This window comes from Columba livia, chromosome 27 (genome assembly GCF_036013475.1).
Source record: "Columba livia isolate bColLiv1 breed racing homer chromosome 27, bColLiv1.pat.W.v2, whole genome shotgun sequence".
NCBI classification, from domain to species: domain Eukaryota; kingdom Metazoa; phylum Chordata; class Aves; order Columbiformes; family Columbidae; genus Columba; species Columba livia.
This window is the reverse complement of record NC_088628.1, coordinates 2049172-2069634: the sequence shown is the minus strand read 5'-3', so window position 1 is coordinate 2069634 and position 20463 is coordinate 2049172. Positions and strand designations below refer to the sequence as shown.

General features: G+C 50.7%; 1 protein-coding gene across 12 annotated transcripts in view; it reads left to right on the top strand.

Annotated features, from left to right (window-relative positions):
* The first annotated feature begins 24 nt into the window (after positions 1–24).
* Positions 25–20463, top strand: part of RFX2 (regulatory factor X2) — a 48025-nt gene continuing 27586 nt past the window's right edge. For 4 of the 12 annotated variants that reach the window (XM_065042241.1, XM_065042239.1, XM_065042236.1 and 1 more), the window contains exon 1: positions 7913–8070. The gene's annotated coding sequence lies outside the window, so the exon portion shown is untranslated. Of the gene's footprint in view, positions 204–628; positions 753–1941; positions 2013–2395; positions 2479–3303; positions 3597–6744; positions 6875–7912; positions 8071–20463 lie in introns of those variants that run through there. The other 8 variants (XM_065042235.1, XM_065042228.1, XM_065042229.1 and 5 more) reach the window with 7 other exon arrangements.

Below are 20463 nucleotides of genomic sequence, written 5' to 3'. Positions count from 1 at the left end.
GGCCGGGGTCACCCGCGGTCGTTGCCCGCAGCGCGGGGCTTGCGGCAGGCGGCGGGCGCCGATCAGCGGCCTCGAGTCGAGCACCGCGGCCCCCCCGGGGGCACCTCGGCTCCCGCAGGCTGGAGGCGGGACGTGCCGAGCCGGCGCAGCGCCCGCGGGGCGGTGGAACAGGCGGTAGAGGCCTCAGAGTCACCCCGAAGCCGGTGAGCGCGACTGCGCCTCAGAAACCCATGAGCAGCAGCTGTTTCTCTGCTGTGGAGAACGGGAGCTGAGGGGAGACCGCGCTCTCTACGGTTACCTGACAGGATGTTGGAGCCGGGGGGGTCGGGCTCTGCTCCCCAGGAACAAGCGCCAGGAGCAGAGGAAACGGCCTCAAGTTGCGCCAGGGGAGGTTGAGGTTGGATGTGGGAACAATTTCTTCCCCAAAGGGCTGTGGGGCATTGGAACAGGCTGCCCAGGGCAGTGCTGGAGTCACCAGCCCTGGAGGGCTGGACAGACGGACATGAGGTTCTCAGGACATGGGGCGGTGCCAGGGCTGGGTTAGAGTTGGACTTGAACTTAAAGGTCTTTTCCAACCAAAACAGTTCTCTGATTCTTTCCTGTTTCTATCCTGCCTCCACATTTGCAGGTGTTTAACACGCCTCACCAGAAGGCTGAGGGGAGGAAGATGCCACTGAGGACAGGGGTGGCCTCTCACAAGACAGCAGGGTTGGATAAGCGTCTTGACAAGGCCCAGGATAAGTGCAGACCAGGTCCGTGGTACTTTAGGTTTGTGCAGGTCGAATTGCCCACCTGCGGTTGGAAACGCTGCCGTACAGACAGCGGTTCTGCCTGGCTGGGGTTGGTTTGTGGGCAAGGTGCTGGCTGGCAGTTGCCCAGAGCCGCTTCCTATGGCCACAGGTTCCCTGTGACCCGCAGAACATCTCCCTGCTTTCAGCTGAAACAGAAGCAATCCCATTTGCAAGTTCTTTCCTATCTCAAGCAAAGAATTGTTTCTTTGCACAGCTCTAGACACAGAGAATGAGTGAAAAAATGTTACTTCTTCAGCTTAATCATTCCCCATATGGAACAAATCATATCTGCTGACTTAAATGACCCACGACCATTTACACAACTTTTCACTTTTATCACTTTTCCCTTCTAGTCCTGGCGCTGGATCTGTAAGATATTCTGGGCCAGCATTCCTCCAATAACACTCACAAATGTACAGCTCCAGAGTCACTGGGAGCAAGTGACTCAGTTGCACCTCAGGACATTGACTTGAGGAATAATGGGGTGATGGGTTGGGCCAATAGCCTAGTTCAGAAATGTCCACAAGTACAACACAAGGAAAAATGAATACACTGAGAAAATACGCTGGTAACCACACAGTCACAAGGAAAAGAAACGGAAGAGCGGTTATAGCAGAATCATTTTGAAACCTAAACAGGTCGTGCTATCTTCCCGGCCAAGGACTTGCAGCATCTTTCTGGTCATGTGAAAGGGTCTACAGTGAATAGATGTGGGTGTCTGTGGAAAAAAACCTGCACTAAACCATGCACACTAGTGGTTTTTGAAATAATGCGGTATAGGCAAAGGCTGCCTGTTGTTTTACACAACACACAGTGAATGTAGCACATGCATTTATATAGTGGAAAGGCAGTGGAGAATTAGAATTTCTAGCCTATGTAATAATATAGCTCACTTCTAGATATCCCCTCTCTTCAGAGGTATTGACCGTATCCTCTGAACGTTGAAGTTAAACCAAATCGCAATGCTATTTATCACCATTCCACTTTTGAAAAGTAATTTGATGGAAAGCCATTTGCTCCAAAATGAGACACCTGCGGAAGTTCAATTTAGTAGGGTTGTTTGCAGCAGCTCAGCAATAAAAAATCAAAACAATTGCATCTCTGGAATGTCAATAAACAAAATAATTACATCTTTTCTCCCTCTGCCCAGCAGAACAGCAGGCTTGCTTCCCGTTCCCAAGCCAAGAGACTTTGTTCCAACGGTGTCACAATGTTTACCAGGTAGGACTGACCCGAAGCACAACAAGGCTATGCCCTGTCTTGTCCTCCGCGTTTAAACTGTGGTGTAACCAGGGAAGGGATCAATGTGTAACCAAAGTAAGCGATAGCAGCATGGAAACATGCGTTATCACCTAATTACCCAGAGTCCAGATACCGGTCTGTGTGCTGGGAGACAATACAAGCACAAAAGTTGCTGACGGTGGTTGACTGTAGCTGGAGTGCAGAGCAAGACCTGTAATTCAGTCTGAAATGTTAATAATCCACAGGGCTACTTAATATTTTTCTGTGTTTTTTTAAACATACACTCACTGTAGTAAAAAAGTTACAGATCTTTAAAATGGTCACACACACAAACAAGCTGAACCTTTCTGTTTAATATTCAGGTTCCAAACTTCCATAAGACTTCAACCTTTTGTGCCAGTTCAGGATGGAAGAATTGACCCAGAACACTGAAAACATTCACCAGGTAGGTGGATAAAAGGTGTTTGCCCTCCCACGGCCTGGTTTTCAGATTCATTCCACCCCAGCTTCCCTGGGCAGGATGCGAGTTCCACCATCTCCAGCTGTGAGTCTTTGCTCTGTTGCTCGTCTGCCCCAGGGGACACTGCAGCACAATTCCCAGCGCTGAGTTTTTGGTAGAAGGAAACTGTCCCTCCGCGTTGTTCTTGTGGCTGAGGTTCTCTGGGGAACAGCGGCAGACTCATTTAAACTCACTGCGCTAGAAAAGAAGTTCTGCATTGTAAAGAACTTCCCTGGAAATCTTGTGCCAGGGCTAGTCTGTCGTTGGGAGTTTTATTGCACAGACGTTGCCTCCACACAGAATTGTGTTGACATAAGCTATATTGATTTAACTATATCAACAGGATTATCTTTGATTACATCCAAGTTGTGGACACATCCTCAGGGAGTGGCACAAAAACCCACTCAACACTGGTTTTGCCATGACCATTCCAAGTGTTTTTTGCAGATTTTCCCGACAGCTGTGGCCAAAACAAACAGGCAACACTTCAGATAAATGCTTGGTCCTTTAATTCTGCCAAAAGGAAACTTGCAGGGTGAAGGGAAGAGAGCATCTGGGTTTCTAGCTGTGCTAAAAACTTGTTAGGGGGAGGACACAAGGCTGAGAAGAGCAACCTCTGCAAAGTCCACGTCCTCAAAATGGCAAACTGGGAAGACTTTGCTGAGGACTGTTGTGATATTTGCTGCCACCCAAGGGAGACAGAAGGGCAAGAGGGCGGCTGAATGCCCTTTATCCTTCTCTCGTCCTCAGCACTCACCTGTTTGCTTTCAGGCTGGGTAAGGCTGGCAGGATGGGACAGAGCATCCTGTAACACAGGATCAGAGACAGCCCAGATTTAATTTTCCTGGAGAAACCTGTGGGCAGAGGAGGACACATGATATAATGCCACTGAGAAATTCCAGCGTGGCCTTGGCACAACCACACTCAACAGATTTATCCTCTTAAACGCAGCCCAAGGCACTGAAGAGGGTTGCTGTCTGACCAGCAGCAAATCCAGAAATGTATCACGCCGAAGACAGCGCTCCCTGGCCGCTCAGAACCACCGATCCGCTGCAGGGCTCCAGGTAGGAAAAGCCATCGCTTGAGTTTGTTTCAATATCCTTGAAGAAGTTTCCCCGGGAGCAGCGGGTATGGAGATTTACTCTGTTCTCAAGTGCTTCACTTGAGCAGCTGCCCACCAGCAAAACCAGAACCTGTCCCGTCTGCATCACCATTTCCAGTGATGCAAAGTTCAGTTTTTATTAAATCTGGCTGAACACCAGCAAACTTTGTTAAGCTGAATTCCTGTTTGCTTGGAGAAATGTGCCCTCCTGTGGGTGTCTGTTAGAGCTGCAGCAAACATGCTCCTCTGCAATCAGGCTCAAGTTTCTTCTCTTTCTTTACCAGCAGCTTTCTTAAATAAGGCTCCTTCCCCCCAACCCACCCCGCTACCGCACCGGCAGAGAGGAATGAGATCTGGCTTATGCAAGAGATTGCAAAAAAACAAGGGAAAAATAAATCCAGGGATTGTCAACAGGTGACAAACATGTCCCTGATTAAAAATAACAGCCCTGGGATTACTCTCTGGGTGCCCAGGTGGGAACTGGCAAACTTCCCGAGGTTCATGGGACTTTATAGAAGGTTGTGTGCTGCGCATTATCAAGAATTTCAGGATATTCCTGGGAGGGTAAGGCAAGGCAGGGAACCTCTGCTTTGGGTTTCATACAATAATTGATGCTTTGGAAAGAATAAGAGCTTGTCTGAAGATGTCTGACATTAATTTTGCGGAGGAACAGGTGCCGTGCAGCAGTGAATCGTGCCCTAAAAACTAAAGGGATGACAGATCCGCACCAGTGTGTTGCAGGTGACACTAAACTGGGAGAGGCTGCGGGTGCTCGGGGAGGATTTCACTGAGTTCTCAGGAAACTCGAGGGGTGACTCAAAATCAACATGACGCAATTCGATATGGCCAAATGCAAAGCACGGTGCTCGAGCAGGAGTAAATGACCACGGTACTGCAGGATCAAACCCCACTATTTACATAGTGCTTCTGGAGGAAAGGCTTGGGGTTTTTCATGAAGAGAAATAAAAGGAGCGTTGTTTAATTAGAAACCGAGCTGGAGGGAAGAAATGAGAGCAGAAGGAGCCATTAAGAAAAATATATTAATTTGGTCTCTCATTCCCATGGTAAAGGTGGATGTTTATGTGCACTAGCTGACTTCTCAAAAACAATTCGGTCTCTATTTTCTGTTTTACTGTTTATTAAACAAAGACACCCTCAATTAAGAGTTGCTCTTTTTATCCTTGGCTTAAGGGTCTACAGCCCATTAAGACACTTATTTTGCTTTGGAGCGGCTCAAAATCTCACCCAGCGTATCCTCGGTGCTCAGCCACACAACTCTGGGAATTTTTCCGGTATAACTATTGTAGTAACCGATCAAGAGGAGGTTTATCAATCCCAATTCTGTGGACAAACCGAGCAAGTCCGGTCTCTCCAATTTACATTGCCTCCCTCGGTCATTTTCTCTCCGTCTCTTACTTTTCCAGTAATTCCATTCCTGATATTTAGGTAAGAAAACTAATAATCCTGCGGCGTTTGGAGCCGGCTGTGTTATTGGAGTCTCCATGGGTACGAATTCCACACACTTCCTTGGCTTAGGCTGGGACATACTTTTCAGAAAACGTTACAGAAAAAATACATCATAAGAGCTTTTCGTTGCATGTCAATAAGGTGATCCTTGAAATCTTGAAATATCTGATGGGGATTTTTTCAAGACAATTGACCTGGACAGCAGGATGACCATGAGCCAGCACTGGGCCCTTGTGGCCAGGAAGCCAATGGCATCCTGGGGTGTATTAGAAGGGGGTGGTCAGTAGATCGAGAGAGGTTCTCCTGCCCCTCTGCTCTGCCCTGGGGAGACCACACCTGGAATATTGTGTCCAGTTCTGGGCCCCTCAGTTCCAGCAGGACAGGGAACTGCTGGAGAGGGTCCAGTGTAGGGCAACGAAGATGATTAATGGAGTGGAGCATCTCCCTTATGAAGAAAGGCTGAGGGAGCTGGGGCTCTTTAGTTTGGAGAAGAGGAGACTAAGGGGGGGCCTTATTAATGTTTATAAATATATAAAGGGTGAGTGCCATGAGGATGGAGCCAGGCTCTTCTGGGTGGCAAACAATGATAGGACAAGGGGTAATGGGATCAAGCTGGAACACAAGAGGTTCCGCTTAAATTTGAGAAGAAACTTCTCAGTGAGGGTGACAGAGCATTGGAACAGGCTGCCCAGGGGGTTGTGGAGTCTCCTCTGCAGACATTCCAACCCGCCTGGACACCTTCCTGTGCGACCTCACCCGGGTGTTCCTGCTCCATGGGGGGATTGGACTGGATGATCTTTTGAGGTCCCTTCCAATCCCAAGCATACTGTGATACTGTGATACTGTGACCTAAAGCCCAACCTAGAGCAGGAATTGGTTTTCATTATACAGCTCTTAATGTCATAATTAAAATAAATGGGAGGGGAGTGGAGCAGCTCCCTCTGCTGTGATTAAACCGGGGTCTTTGCCACCTCAGATCTATCAGTCATTTTAAACTTCAGAGAAATGCCTGGGATACAGGACGGGCTTAATTCTGCACGAGTCAGACCAGCTCCAGAGCAGCGAGGCTGGTGTGTGTTGATGGGAGATGTATTAATAATTATAACACCCGCAATAAGAGGCAGGATACATCCCTGCTTGTTTTTAAAGCTGTGTCTCTGTTCATAATTTCTTCTTCAGGAGCAAAACTGTATTTAACCTCGACCACAAAGCCACGACCAGCCTCATCATTGTCATCACATTATCAAGACCCTTTGGTTGCAAAGAGAAACTCTTAGAATTTGAACAATGAAACCATCTTAACTTTGAAATATGTTTATATTTGTCACCTATTACAAATGCAAGGTGAAAAAGAGAAAAAAATCACATTAATAGCAGGGTTGGTTTTTCCTTCGCTGTCTCTTTCTTAGGGACAGACACAAAACAGCCTGCATGAAATACCAGAAAACAGGAGGAGCATCCCACCCCTGCATGGGCAGAATTTGTGCTGCCCACTACCAAAAAGCCTCTTTTTTTACCCAAGAAAATGGAGGAATAATGGGTAGATTTTAGTCTGCCTGTGTTGAGGACACCTGAATGCTTTGTGGGCATTAATGTCCAGCCTGGAAATATAAACCTAAGGCTACAAATACTCTTTTTCACAGGCGTCTCTCACTCAGGGAAGGGATTTCAAGGAAACTCCACCCGAAACCTGCTGAATTTCCAGCTCCAGGAGGACAGAGTGTCCGTTTACACCGATTCTCACCCGGACCAGCAGGGATGATCATTTAAAAGGTAAGAAAGCGTAGAGCCGAGGTGGCTGCTGCTTTTGCAATGCTCTGCGTCCGGAGAACACACTTTAGGCTTCATTTTCTCCCCACCACCACCAAAAGAACATCAGTTACACCTTCCCACCCATAAGCAAGGTGGGTTTTCCCCGGTGTCACGCCGCACGTGTGTTAATATATGACACGTATCCACGGGGTGACGGGATTCTGCGCATTTTCGGGAGCTGTTCCCAGTGCCAGGTGTCTCTGTGGAAAACGCTCTTGCCTCTTGGTGTTTGAGCCCAATATTTCATGGAGTTTAAACTCCACGATGGACGCTCCTCCTATTTATGCAGATAATTCTGTGTCACGGGACGATGCTGCTGCTTTTATCCTCATCCATCATGTCCCCAAATTGAACTCCAAGCGCCAGCGGTGCCTCATTTTGCTGTTGCTAGGGCGGGAAGCGGGAGCGGGTACCTCTGCGTAGGGATGCTGTGCGGCAATTCATTGATATTTCTAATATTCGCCCCAAACCCTGAGCCCCGTTTCTCCATCAGCCCCCGCGTCCCGTCCCCCCACCCCCTTGTTGGTTGTGACTTCACAGCCGGTCGCTATGGAAACGGTTTGATGTCACGAGGAACCAGGAGCTCAGGTAGGGCAGAAACCAGCGGCGACTCGGAGCAAACTCCCGAGTTCCACCCGTGCCAACGGGAGCGTGTAAATATTTAATATTAAATGTTAATATTTAATAGCGGAAAAATTAACTTGTTTGTTTCGATATCGAAGCGCGGAGCTCACAGGAGCGCTGCTCTGTGCCCATCGCGCCCCGGTCACCGTTGTCCCCCCCGGGCCCTCCCCCGTTCCCCCCGCCCCGCCCGGCCCGGGCCCACACCGGCCCCTCTCCCCCTCCCGCGCCGAAGCGCCAAAGCGCGCGCCAACTCTCCGCCCCGCCTCCTCCCCGCCACTATTGGCCCATCCGCGCCGCGTCCCGCCCCCGCGCTGACAGACAGCCGGCGCGCCAATCGCCGGCCGCGCCCCGCGGCGGAGTGGGCGGGGCCGGGCGGTGACGTAGAGGGAGAGGGTAGCAACAGTTGCCTCGAGACCCGGCGCCAGGCGCCATAGTGACCGTAGCCCTGGAGACTGTTACTTGCCAACGGGAGCAACGCGCGGCCCCGGCGGCCGGAGCGCAGCGCAGCCCGCGGTGCCCGGCGGGGAGGGCAGGTGAGCGGGGGCGCGGCGCCCCGCCGGGGGTGGGGGGGCGGCGGGCCCGGCCGCGGGGGTCCCGCCCGCCGAGGGGTCCCGCCCGCTGAGGGGGCCCGTAGCGGGGTGGATGGCGGGGGGGGGGGGGGTGAGGCGCTTGGCGGCCTCCGCGGGGGTCGGTGAGGCGGGGGGCGGTGCGGAGACCCCCCCGTCCCGCCCCTTCGCCCTGTCCCGGCCGCAGGATTCGCGCCTGGGAGCGTTTCTCCGGGTCCGCCGGCGCTCGGTGCCGCCCGGGGCTCCGGGCGCTCCCCGCGCCGCCCCCGGAAAGTTGGGAGCGGCGTCGCGCCCGGGCGGAGCGGTGGAGGCGACACCGCCCCCGCCACCTCCGGTGCCGCTGCCCGGGGGCACCGCCCGGAGCGCCGCGCTCCCTCCGCGCCCTGCCCGGGAACGGGACCCAGCCCGGGCTCTCCGCTCCGGCGTGGCGGGGCCGAGCCCGGCGGGGCGACCGCATCCCCCTCCAGGGGACCCGGCGGCAGCTCCCGCCGGCACCAACTTCTCCCCGGCTCGTTCTTTCCCTGCTTTAACTCCCCGTTCTGATTCGGAACGAGCGTTCGAGAACAACCCTGCCCTGCTCCCGACCCCCCTCCCGCCGCCGGGCGAGCTTGTGAGAGCCGAAAGAGTTGGGGAGAGGGGACCCGGGCCAGGCAGCCCCACTGCCCCCGGTTAACACGCTTTTTACCTCTTCTGCTGTCTCCTTTGCCCCCAGACACTCCTCCTCGTCTTACGAGGGGCGAGGGGGGTTGATTTCAACTCCAGCTCATCATTTGCCAAAACTCTCAAATCCCAGCCCTCACTCTCTTGTTGGATTTAGAAACGAGCGAAAAATTGCAATAAGGCCTATTTTTAAGCGTTAGCCGTCTATTCCTGACTTGGTTTCTCCTGTTTGTTTTGAATAAAGTTGTGAAACGAGACTCATCTCCTGTTAAAGCAGGATTTGGTGTATGTGCCTATTTCAAGCGTGAGTTCCTGCAGCCTGATTAAATCTTTCCATTCTTTGACTGAGATACTGAAGTCTTTTTTTGGTTTTGCTATTGAAAGAAGCAAATCTTTCTAATTAAAGAGCAAAGCAGAATAAATAATCATTTTTTAAAATTTACTTGGTGTTTTTGGGCTTGGAATATCCTTAAGCTGTGATCAGCTTCAGATTCATTTATTAGTTGAGGAAGTGGTTTTCATCTGCTCTGACCAAACTTTTCAACTCCCTATCTTGGTTATGAATCATTTGAGAACAGAGAGTAATTGCTGGCTTTAAAACAACAAATCAGCCTCAAAATATAAGCCTTAAGCTCCCAGAGACTGGGGGGGTCCTTCTTTGCAGTTTGACTTTCTGATTGAGTTTGCTTCAGTCAGTTTAAGATTAATACAACCTTATCTCAGGTTTTATTTTCAAGTGACACGTATAGCGGAAGGCAGTCGATGTGGAAGGGAAAGCTCGGTTACCTGTTCCCGGATGGGTTGAATCAGCCCCTGAAGGTCTTGTTCTCTGGTGGGGGAGTCTGGGATGAGCAGAGTTTGACTCCTGGATGGCTGGAGTCAGGTGAGGACAAACCACACTTGTAGGACCAAATTGTGGGTGCTGGCAATTTGACATCGGGGCTGGGATGTGGTGGCTTCGTCAGCAACACTCAGTGTTTCATTTTGAAGATCTTAGTTCATGTGTTTAAAAACCCAGCACATCCCACTGGTTCTTTACCTCTCAGTGTTGTTGTCCCAAGTGACGTGAGTTTTATTTGAATTTTGTGAGACGTTTTGCATTTGCCTTTTGGTATATACGCATGTGGGCGTGCTCTGGTTTTTCGTTTTAAGCCTTTGGAGTCCCTGTTCTCAAAGCTGTTCCCGTGCTGGCAGGATTTAGAAACGCTCATCTTTTCCAGCAGAGTCTGGGTTCTCAGGTAACTTGGAGATCTGGGCCTTGAGGGTGAAAACGCACACAAAAGCAAGCGAGGGACTGACACTGGAATGTCTTTGTCCCCATTTGCTTTCTGCAAAATGATCCCAGCGCATTTGCGGACGGTGATAAGAGCATCCGCTGCCACCGAGCGATGCAAGAGCCAGGTCTGTCCGCCTTCCCAGACAGCCCCTGCTTTGCATTTCCCCGCTGTGCCATTTGCATCTCATGAATTCCTCCCATAGCAGCGTGGCCCTGTCCTGGGGCCCTGCGTGCCAGCTCTCACTGCCGTGGAAGGGTCCGAGAGAGTGCGAAATCATGTTACAGCGACCAGAGACGTGCGGGCAACGCGCCGGGTGCTGCAGCCACGGCCCAGTGCAGCAAATTATCCATTTAGCGTCAGACCTGCCCTCTCAAAGATCATTTCACTGTTAAATCGTGTATTGCGCACACTAAGTTACATTCGAAATACACTTTCTGAATACGTTCACGTGTGTAAATCTGAAATGGTAATTTAAGGTCACAATCCTTGAAAACACGAGCAGCAGGTGTCTCCAGTGATGTCAACTGATGCTGCATGTCCTGGCTATTTTTTGGGGTAAAGTCTCCAATTGAGAGTATGAATTGCTACTAAAAGTCACCTCCGTACTTGTTACTTGTTACTCTCCCTGTCACAAAACTTTTTCAGGGCTGCCATAAATGTAAAGCCTCAGTCAGTGGTTAATAACTGGAGCTTTTCCTAGCTTGATCGCAGCAAAATAGATGGCGCCAGTCATTGTCTTTAAATAGTCGCATGCTTGTAGCACGTCAGAGCATTGACAGCTGTTATGTTTAATCACAACATAGTTTTGCTTCTAATACAAGCCTGTAAATGTAGCTCTTTTAGTGTATTCCAGCATATTTTCCCTGTTAGTTTTAGTACTCCGGAGCTAAAAGCGTCCTGCGAGGTGCAGAGTCACGGCGCGGGGAGGGCGATGCTGATTCAACAGGCGCATCTCACCGCTCCGCTTCTCAGCCAAAGTTTCTGCTGGAGGCTGCCGAGTTATATTTAAACCGCGTTTTTCCCTTCTCTCCCTCCCTCGGAACACATGCCGGCGCAGCTCAGGGCTGGCCGGCCGCCAGCTGGAGCCGGTGCTGCCGCGGTGGCGCGCCCGCTGTGCCGGGGTGCCGCGGGGGCTCCCGAGCGCGCCCGCTGTGCCGGGGTGCCGCGGGGGCTCCCGAGCGTGCCCGCTGTGCCGGGGTGCCGCGGGGGCTCCCGAGCGCGCCCGTTGTGCTGGGGTGCTGCGGGGGCTCCCGAGCGCGCCCGTTGTGCTGGGGTGCCGTGGGGGCTCCCGAGCGCGCCCGTTGTGCCAGGGCACGCGGGGGCTCCTGAGCACGCCTGCTTTGCTGGAGTGTGCGGGGGCTCCCACGCGTGCCCGCTTTGCCACGGTGCCGCGGGGGCTCCCGAGCGCGCCCGCTGTGCTGGGTTACCGTGGGGGCTCCCACGCGTGCCCGCTGTGCGGGGTTACCGTGGGGGCTCCCACGCGCGCCCGCTGTGCCGGGTTACCGTGGGGGCTCCCACGCGCGCCCGCTGTGCCGGGGTACCGTGGGGGCTCCTGAGCGCGCCCGCTGTGCCGGGGTACCGTGGGGGCTCCCACGCGCACCCGCTGTGCCGGGTTACCATGCGGGCTCCCACGCGCGCCCGCTGTGCCGAGGTACCGTGGGGGCTCCCACGCGCGCCCGCTGTGCCGGGGTGCGCGGGGGCTCCCGAGCGTGCCCGTTTTGCCGGGGTGCGCGGGGGCTCCCGAGCGTGCCCGTTTTGCCACGGTGCCGCGGGGGCTCCCGAGCTCCCTGCCCCAGGGCCTGCAGCTCGGTGATCCGGGATTGTGTCTCTGATATTGGAAACATATGCAAGGTTTCCTTCTGTAATCTGCGCCTCCACACGTGGTATTTTGGCTTATTTGGACTGGCGGGTCTTTATTCCTGTGTTCAAACATTCACAAATCCACCTTATTGTCTGAGAATGTGCCAGCTTTCTCATGTTAGGCTATTGCTGTCGGAGTAGCGTACAAACTAATTGTGCCATAAGTAAATAGACAGCAAAATATTTCTCCAGCGCAAGCCATATACCCCTTAATACCCTTTGTGTTCACCTCCACAGGTACCGCGCGAGCTCTGGCTGGGGGTCTCATTAGTAAAAGGCGCTAATTAATTCCTTGATGAGGATGGAAAGGAGACATTTTAATATAAAACCATCTGAGAGTGTGTCTCTTACAATCTCTGTGTTTCTGCAGGCCCTGGGGCTGTATCTGCCTATGTGGAGATACATGTGTATTTTATTTTATATAGATATACACATATATGTATACAAATATCCCTGTATATGTACAGATATGCACATTATGCTCGCTGAGGGATTTTATTCACATTTCTGTGGTACCCGCGTGTGTCCAGACTGAGGCTTCTGTGCCACCTCAGACTCTGAGCTGTGCCCTAAGGCTTGGATTAGTCTCTGATCTAGTAAGTCCCACCTTTTTTCCACCTGGACACCACGTCTATCGGTACTTTTAAGTCTGTTTGGGAAACTCTATCTGCTCTGAGCTTTCATTTCCATTAAGGCTTTTCTCCAAGGGCCAGAAAGTTGAGATTTAATTAGAGACATTTTTTGGGGGGGAAAAGAGTGATTGGGAGATTCCTCGCTGAAGTGACTCCAGTGTTGGTCTTTGGGCTGTTTTACAGTCCAAAGAAACACACATATATTGTGGATTGAATTTTTCCAGCTGTATTCAAGCCTCATGGCCTTAAAACTCAAGCTTTTTTTCTTAAATGCCACCAAATAACTAAATAAATACATCACACATTGCAATCCTTATTCGTGTTCCCTGAAGAATTACTTAATGCTTTGGTGATGAGTCTCTTATTAGTTTATCATTAAGGAATGTTTGTGATAGCTTTCATTTTGGCAGCTCCTTGGTTGGATTTATATGATATTGGGCAACAAAATGTTCCACGGGGAACATTTTGAAGGCATCTCCTGCTTTCTAACTACTTTCTTCAGGGGTGAGAATCAAATTCTGTGCTTAGCCAGGACATCAAGCGGCATTTCTGCTGGAGTAAAGTAAATTGTCTATGGGTGAATTTGAATGTCTGCTTTATATCCTTATAGCCATCCTGGGCTCACAGTGAATTGAAAGCTGGGAAGAACTGACAGCCTGCGGTCTCTCTGCAATAATTTTTATACCTTTTTCTCCATCAGGTTTATAAAATAATATACTCTTTTTGCCTTTGAAACAGGCAGATGGGATCATTTCACATATCATTTGCTAAAGTTTATTTTGACTGAAGTCCGACAGCAAGCAGAATCCCGAGCAAATATTTAAGAATAAAATACCATGTTGCTGACTTACAACTCTGTTGCTGTCAGTTCAAACTAACCCTGGTTACAAAATCGCTCACATTGGCAACGGTTCTGTTAGCAGAGCGGTGATTGTTTGTGTGTAGGACTTTAGACTAGTTGTGGTTTCTGCTGTTATGTGAATGGGAAGCGTGTTTTGACACCTTCCCCTTCACCCCCTGACTGAACCGTGGGTCAGGACTGGCGCCAGCTCCAGAGCCCCAGCTCCCTCAGCCTTTCCTCACACGGGAGATGCTCCACTCCCTTCAGCATCTTGGTGGCTGCGCTGGACTCTCTGCAGCAGTTCCCTGTCCTGCTGGAACTGGGGGGCCACAGCTGGACACAATATTCCAGGTGTGGTCTCCCCAGGGCAGAGCAGAGGGGCAGGAGAACCTCTCTGACCTACTGACCACCCCCTTCTAACCCACCCCAGGTACCATTGGCTTCCTGGCCACAAGGGCCCAGTGCTGGCTCATGGTCACCCTGCTGTCCCCAGGACCCCCAGGTCCCTTTCCCCTACGCTGCTCTCTAACAGGTCATTCCCCAACTTACACTGGAACCTGGGGTTGTTCCTACCCAGATGCAAGACTCTACACTTGCCCTTTTTATATTGCATCAAATGTGAAATGGGCAGAGTCATTGTGGATGAAGATATTGGGTTTAATTGTAAGAAGTTTTGTCACGCTCAGCTGTAGCTCGCTATTGCTGCTTCGGAGTGCAGCCCCAACCCAGGAAATCTCTCATCAGTTGAAGACCAAATATTTTCTGGCTGGCCTGTATTAGAGAAAACATTTAGCCTGCAAACGTGAATTAAGATGGTGATGTGGATGATGAGGCTGCGCTCAGCTGCGGCAAAGGCTCGTTTCTGTATGTGGAGCACAGCGGTGGGGTGGGCTGCCGAGCAGAGCCCCCGGTCCGCACCGCGCAGGAGGTGAAGCAGAACACGCCGGAGCTGCTCCTGCTGGCGCCCGGGCTGAGCAGCACCATCGCTCAGCCCGCGTGGGACCTTCCGCCTCCAAAAAGAGCGTCTGGCTCCAGAACGTTCCGCTCCCAGGACCCGCTCTGGACCCGAGCTCCTTCCCCGCTCCTGAGGCGCCATGATCCAGCTCCGCTCGCCTTGCAGGGACAGGCATTCTTAGCATTCCTTCCAGTCTGCATGGGAGCTGCACAACATCTAATTACAGTTCTCCACAACAACTAGCCAGCAAATTAACATGATAATGGATCTGAAGGTTTTGTAATTACTCAGAAATGTCACTGAGTGCTGGGCTCAGCAGCCTCTGCTGTGCAGCCACCTCCTCCTCCTGCCTTTGGAGTCTTCCTGCAGGTGAAGAATTTGTTATCCTGAGGCCTCGTTGTCCTTAGCTGCACCTTCTTCCTCTATCGCAAAGGGCTGTTCATTTGTAATTACCTTCAGACAGGAGCATCACAAACTTTTGGACCACAGTCTGTCAAGGGAAGCTGAATATATCACTGAATTTCTTTGCGGGTCTGAGGTTTCCCTCCCATTTCTAAACACTGGCGGCTGCCGCTTTCTTTTGTCCTGTCCCAATCTGGATCTTTTCGTTTCTTCAGATGGAACCGTCTGCTGAAATAGCTGGAAGAGTTGCCTTTGGCAAAGATGGGGATGCTGCTTGCCAAATGGTGGCAGAACTGGTTCACCCTTAGGGAGAGGAGCAGAAAACCTGGTCTCTCAAATTCTCCCTTGGCATCCTTTCTGCTCTCCACCTCGAGCCTGTCTTGCCAAAATCAAGGCTTTATTACCACGGGAGAACTTTCCACCACGTCTCACCGCAGAAGGGCTAGATGCGGTGGGAGCAGCGGGGACGTTCATGTTGCATCACTCTGGGCACTAAACTTAAACCTGGGGTTAGACTTGCTGCGTTACCTGCAGAGACTGGCTCAGAGTAGCTGCATCTCCTGCCATACCAAAAATTAGGGTATTTGAATCAGGGTATTTGAATTAGTGGATGGCTAATGCTGGGTGCTGGAAATCCTGTGTATCCCATAGTGCCTGCATCCTGAGCATCCTGTGGATAAGCTGGGTATATTCAACCCTCAACCAGCTTTAACTCTGTTTCCAGCCTGGTTTAGGCAGCACCTGGGAAAAGATCCATCTGATGTAAATCGAGGTCGCTGCCTTTATGTCGAAAGTGGGGAAGGAATGAACTAATAGTTAATACTTAATGCATATGAGCAGCAATGCTGCTGGGGTTGCCTAGCAGCCAGTTAGACAAGCAGGAGAATCAAAAGGGCTGAGCGAATGTGGCTGGACCCGCTTTCTGGGTTTGCGGGTGGAATCTGACCCATGCAGTCCGTTGGGTTATTTTTTGGGAGGGGGAGGAGATGGTGGAATTTCCCACTAATGGATATTTTAGCTCTGCCGGCTCATCTCTATCCACTCCCCCACCCTCATCTGCTTTTCCTTTTCGGTTTTTCAAGTGTAACTTGGAAAGCTGTTCGCCAAAGGGAAGTGTTGAAGTTTTCTGTGCTTTCTGGAGATGGAATAGGCAAAAAGAATCTCTCCAAGTGACTTTTTCCTTCTCTTCAGGACCGTATCTCTGGGCATCATTAGCATTTCACAGCCTCTTCAGTTACTGCTCAGCACACACAGTAAATGCTGGATAGACTGGAAATAGCTCTTACAGTCACACTTACCGTTGCTCTCATTCTTGCAGAAAGTGGATGTACTTTTCGTTTTCTGGAAAGCAAAAGTAGAATGATAATTTGGAAAAAAAAATAAGGGGGGAGGGCTGAGCTGCTGTGTGGTTGCAAATAAACTGCCCCGTCCCCACGGGGCCAAAAATGCCCCAAAGTGTAAAAGTAGGAGATGAAAATAAGGAAGGCTGACTGTTTAAATGGGGACTTTCTGAAATGGGATTCTGCTTCTTGCTTTTCCAGTGAAAGCTGGGCAGCTGGAAGCCCTTTTTCTTGTGGGAGTAACAGGACTCCAGCAACTGAAACCCTGAAACCCCCGGAGCATCTGCAGATGAGGTGTCAGCTCTCCGTTCTCATGGGTTTTCCTCACCCCAGCCGTAACTTTTGAGCATATTAAAGCAGGAATGAGGACACGTAGCAGAGAGGACTGCAGTGAGAGGAAATCTTTGGCCTAATTTGCCCATCTTAATGGGGAATAAGAAGTGTCTCTTTCAGGGCAGCCTGGGCGCTTTTACACCCTGCAGTGAGTCCATAGGTCTGGGGTCAATGCCAGTGAAGGTATCAGGGTAATTTTGGCAGAGGAACCAAGGAGCAAGGGGGTCTAGACAGTGAGTTTGGGCTTGTTTTGCAGGCTGGCATTGGAGTGAGACCAGAGTTAGCAGGAGGTTGGTCACGTTGATCTGATCTTGCTCTGCTTTCCTCTCAACCACAATTATCTCTTCGAGTCCTTTACTTGGCCAAACGTCGCGATGCTAAAGCATCATTTAACCATATTTCGCACAGCTTCGAGACTGAAGTCTACCATAAGGCAATAGGCAGGGTAAGTTAAGGAGCTTATTTTGAGTTTGCTTTTTTCTGTACTGAGTGCAAATGCTCCCAGATCACCCCAAATAGCTGCGAACGGAGCATATTTTATCCCTTTCCTGGGCAGAGTCTTCAAGTTATGACACTTAAAGTTAAGTTGCCAAGCGATGCCGAGCTCTTGGCTGTGTTACACGAGTGTCTGCTCTCTGAATGCCGCTCTGAACATCACCAAAAACATATCAGCTGCTTCTTTCAAAGCATTCCTGGGCTGATGGTTCCCATGCAAGAGACACGCGAGTGCCCCGAGCAGGACATCAACGCTGTGGTCTGTGCCTTCAGTCGATAAACTGCTCAGAAACACCAAAGGAAGCACTAAAATCCCCCCACTCTGGGCAATCAGCAGCTTCAGTGACGAGCTTTATCCTTGATCATTGGAAGCTGAAGTGATGCTGGTGCTGGAGCTTCGACTGAAAAGCCGGAGGGACAAATTCTGCCCCAACTCTGCTCCTGCTCAGTCCGGGAGCCCGTGACAGCAGCATGTGGCTTTAATGACGATTAGCAAGCGCAGCAGAACTTTTATGTTTTAGATCATATGACAATGACCTGTTTCCACCAGCCCAACAAAAGCTTCTATTATTTATTTCCGCAGGGAGCAAGCTCTCCCTTCAAATCCTCGGAGTGGTTATACATTTTTGCTTAGCGTTAGTTCCCTCTAATTTTAATGTAAAAAATGTAAAGTAGAGAATCTAAACGTGATTCCCATGTTTGTGGAACTAGACAAAAACATCTTTCTGGTGAGTTTCTCCTCTTCGTCAAACCAGAGGACGCTGAAAAACCACACGCGCTCTCTCTTCTAAGCTAAATCCTGCTTGAAAGGCATTGAAATTCTGCTGGAAAACTTCTAGGAATTAACAAATAGGTGGAAGAAAATGAAGTTGCAAGGGTGCTGGTGCTTGCTCAGGGAGTTGTGTGTGTGCGGGTGGCTCTGGCCATGCAGCAAACCGGGGACACGGGGCTGTGCAGAATTGCTGCTCACCACCTTCTCCAAAGGAGGTTAACTGCTTAATAATATTTTTAAGCAAACAAACAAACAAACAGCTTCCTTTCCTGGACATCTGCTTTGAAGAACTCCATGCAGCCCGTTAATCCGTTTATTCTGAACTGACAATTAAATAAAAGGAAAATAAAACCAAAACAAAGCGCCAAACCCCGCAGCCCTCCCCCCGCATCCCCCCCTTCGCAGTTACTATAGCAAAGAAATTATTTGTCAGTCCTCCCGGCCTTCTGAAAATACCCGCTGACATATTTAGTGCGCGTCGGCTGGGATGTTTGGTTTGGGAAGCCTCCCCGCGTTGCCTGGCAACGCAGCTGGACCCGCGGGGACCGCGGGGACCATGGCAACCGCTGTTGCTCCCCAAACAGCGCGGCCCCGCGTCCCCCGGCATTGCGCTCCGGGTGGGCTCGGGCTCCTCGGGGGGTCCCCGTGTCCCCCGTAACCCCTCCGAGCAGCCTCAGAATTAGGACTGAAGCCAGTTCCACCCCCCCCAACACTGCCATGAGTTTATGATTCAAAAGGATTTAAATCTTCACCCTCCGCTCCACGGACTGTGCGCAGCCCCGATCCGTCAGCGCTGGGCTCCTAACAGGCAGCTTTGCCTTGCCCGCTTGTTGAATGGGTAACAGCCATTGTTTCCTGGGTGTGATGTTAACCCTTCTCGGGCCAGACGGGAGCGTGGGCGGAGGGGTCTGTCCCAAAATCCTGCCCACAGGAGTATGTTGCCTGGATAAAAGATACAGCTGGGTTAATTCCAGTTCAGCAACAGCCCATTCTCTGTCATTGAGAGGCTGCAAAGCATTAGTGTGCAGTTGTTGCAAGTCTTTATTTTCTCCCTTTTATCTAGAATATGGTCTGTGCTGTTACTGTCCGCAGCAAACATACAGCAGCGCCTTTCTGCAGGTGCAGAATATTCAAATTCATCTTCCCAAACTGCATTTCTAGGGCATCTAAAGCAGCCTCCTCATTTCTTTGCCTTTCCAGGAGGAATTGCATTTCTCTAGATAGTTTGTGTCTACTATTTGGGGCCTCGTTTAGCCCTGGAGTCTGCGGCACCCATCACCAATAGCTCTATAAACCTCCAATTGCCATAGGAAAAAACAAAACAGCTGTAAGATCGCAGATGAAATCGTCTCTTCCCTGAACAGCCACAGTTTATGTTTGTGGCTTGTTCCGCTTGACATCGTTAAGTGCCCCAATGCTTGTGAATGGTGCTATATAAATAAATAACAATATGCTGAACTGTGCTGGCGGTTCCTTCTGTATTTGCTGTTACCAGACAGGCGTGATGGAGCTGCTGCTGCCGCCCCAGATGTGGGGGAGACACCGCAGCACATCTGCCCTTCACACTGACACTGGTCAACCTTGAGGCCATCAAACGGATTGTCTGGTCTAAACAAGTCAAAAGTGATGGCTGATGCGCATACAGGTTCAAATTAAGCTGATCTCTTGGAATTGATTTAAAATAAATGACGTACTCCATAATTTTCTGTTGTAGGACAAACTATAAAAGCAGGTCTTGCAAAACCACAGGTTTGTAGTTCCTTGATCCAAAATGAGCCCGGTTTAGTCAGGATGAGCTGTACCACGTACCCGGGATCATCCTGGGAACATGGCAGACTGCAGGGCTCGACTCGCCAGATGTTCTGCTTTGCTTGACAGTGGAAACTTTGCAATTCATCCTAGAAAGGAGCCTTTGGAATGCTCTTGTGTCAGATTTGTGTTTCGCACACTGTGTTTCCCCTCTTGAATCACAACCCTGGGAAATCCCTACAGCGCATGTATTAAAAATACAGGGAAATGATTCATGTGAGCCCAAAACTTGTGCTTGCTTTCACCAGACAGCACCGATGTGAATGGGAGAGGCCTGGACTTGGTGTAGGACACGGTGATGATTCCTCCTCTGGCTGTGAACGCGCCCTTGCTGCTCAGCACATATCACCACACTTTTCCGTGGGTAGCGTTATTTGCCATTGTTGTAACAAAACCTTTCTAAAGCTGAGATTTAGCTAGTTGATAGGAAAAGACATTGAGATTCAAGCATTTGCTGTCAGGGTTGTCCTGGGCTAAAAATCTGGGGGCGGTCCAACTTTTTCTTAAGAGCAAACAGCTGGAACTTGTGCAGGTAAATCTGTGAGAGGCTACGGGTGAAATGCAGCATGGCAGTAAATACCCTGCGTGCTGCTCCCTGTGCTTCTGAGCACCAAGAGGGGATCAGTCTGATCTGAAGGAATCCAGTCCTGGATTTTGCCACTTGGAGAGTGTTTGTGTTATTCACAGAATCCCAGAATCCCAGAATGTCAGGGGTTGAAGGGCCCTGGAAAGCTCATCCAGTGCAATCCCCCCATGGAGCAGGAACACCCAGATGAGGTTACACAGGAAGGTGTCCAGGCGGGTTGGAATGTCTGCAGAGAAGGAGACTCCACAACCCCCTGGGCAGCCTGGGCCAGGCTCTGCCACCCTCACCCCAAACAAGTTTCTTCTCATCTTTAAGTGGAACCTCCTGTGTTGCAGTTTGCACCCATTGCCCCTTGTCCTGTCACTGGTTGTCACCAGAAGAGCCTGGCTCCATCCTCC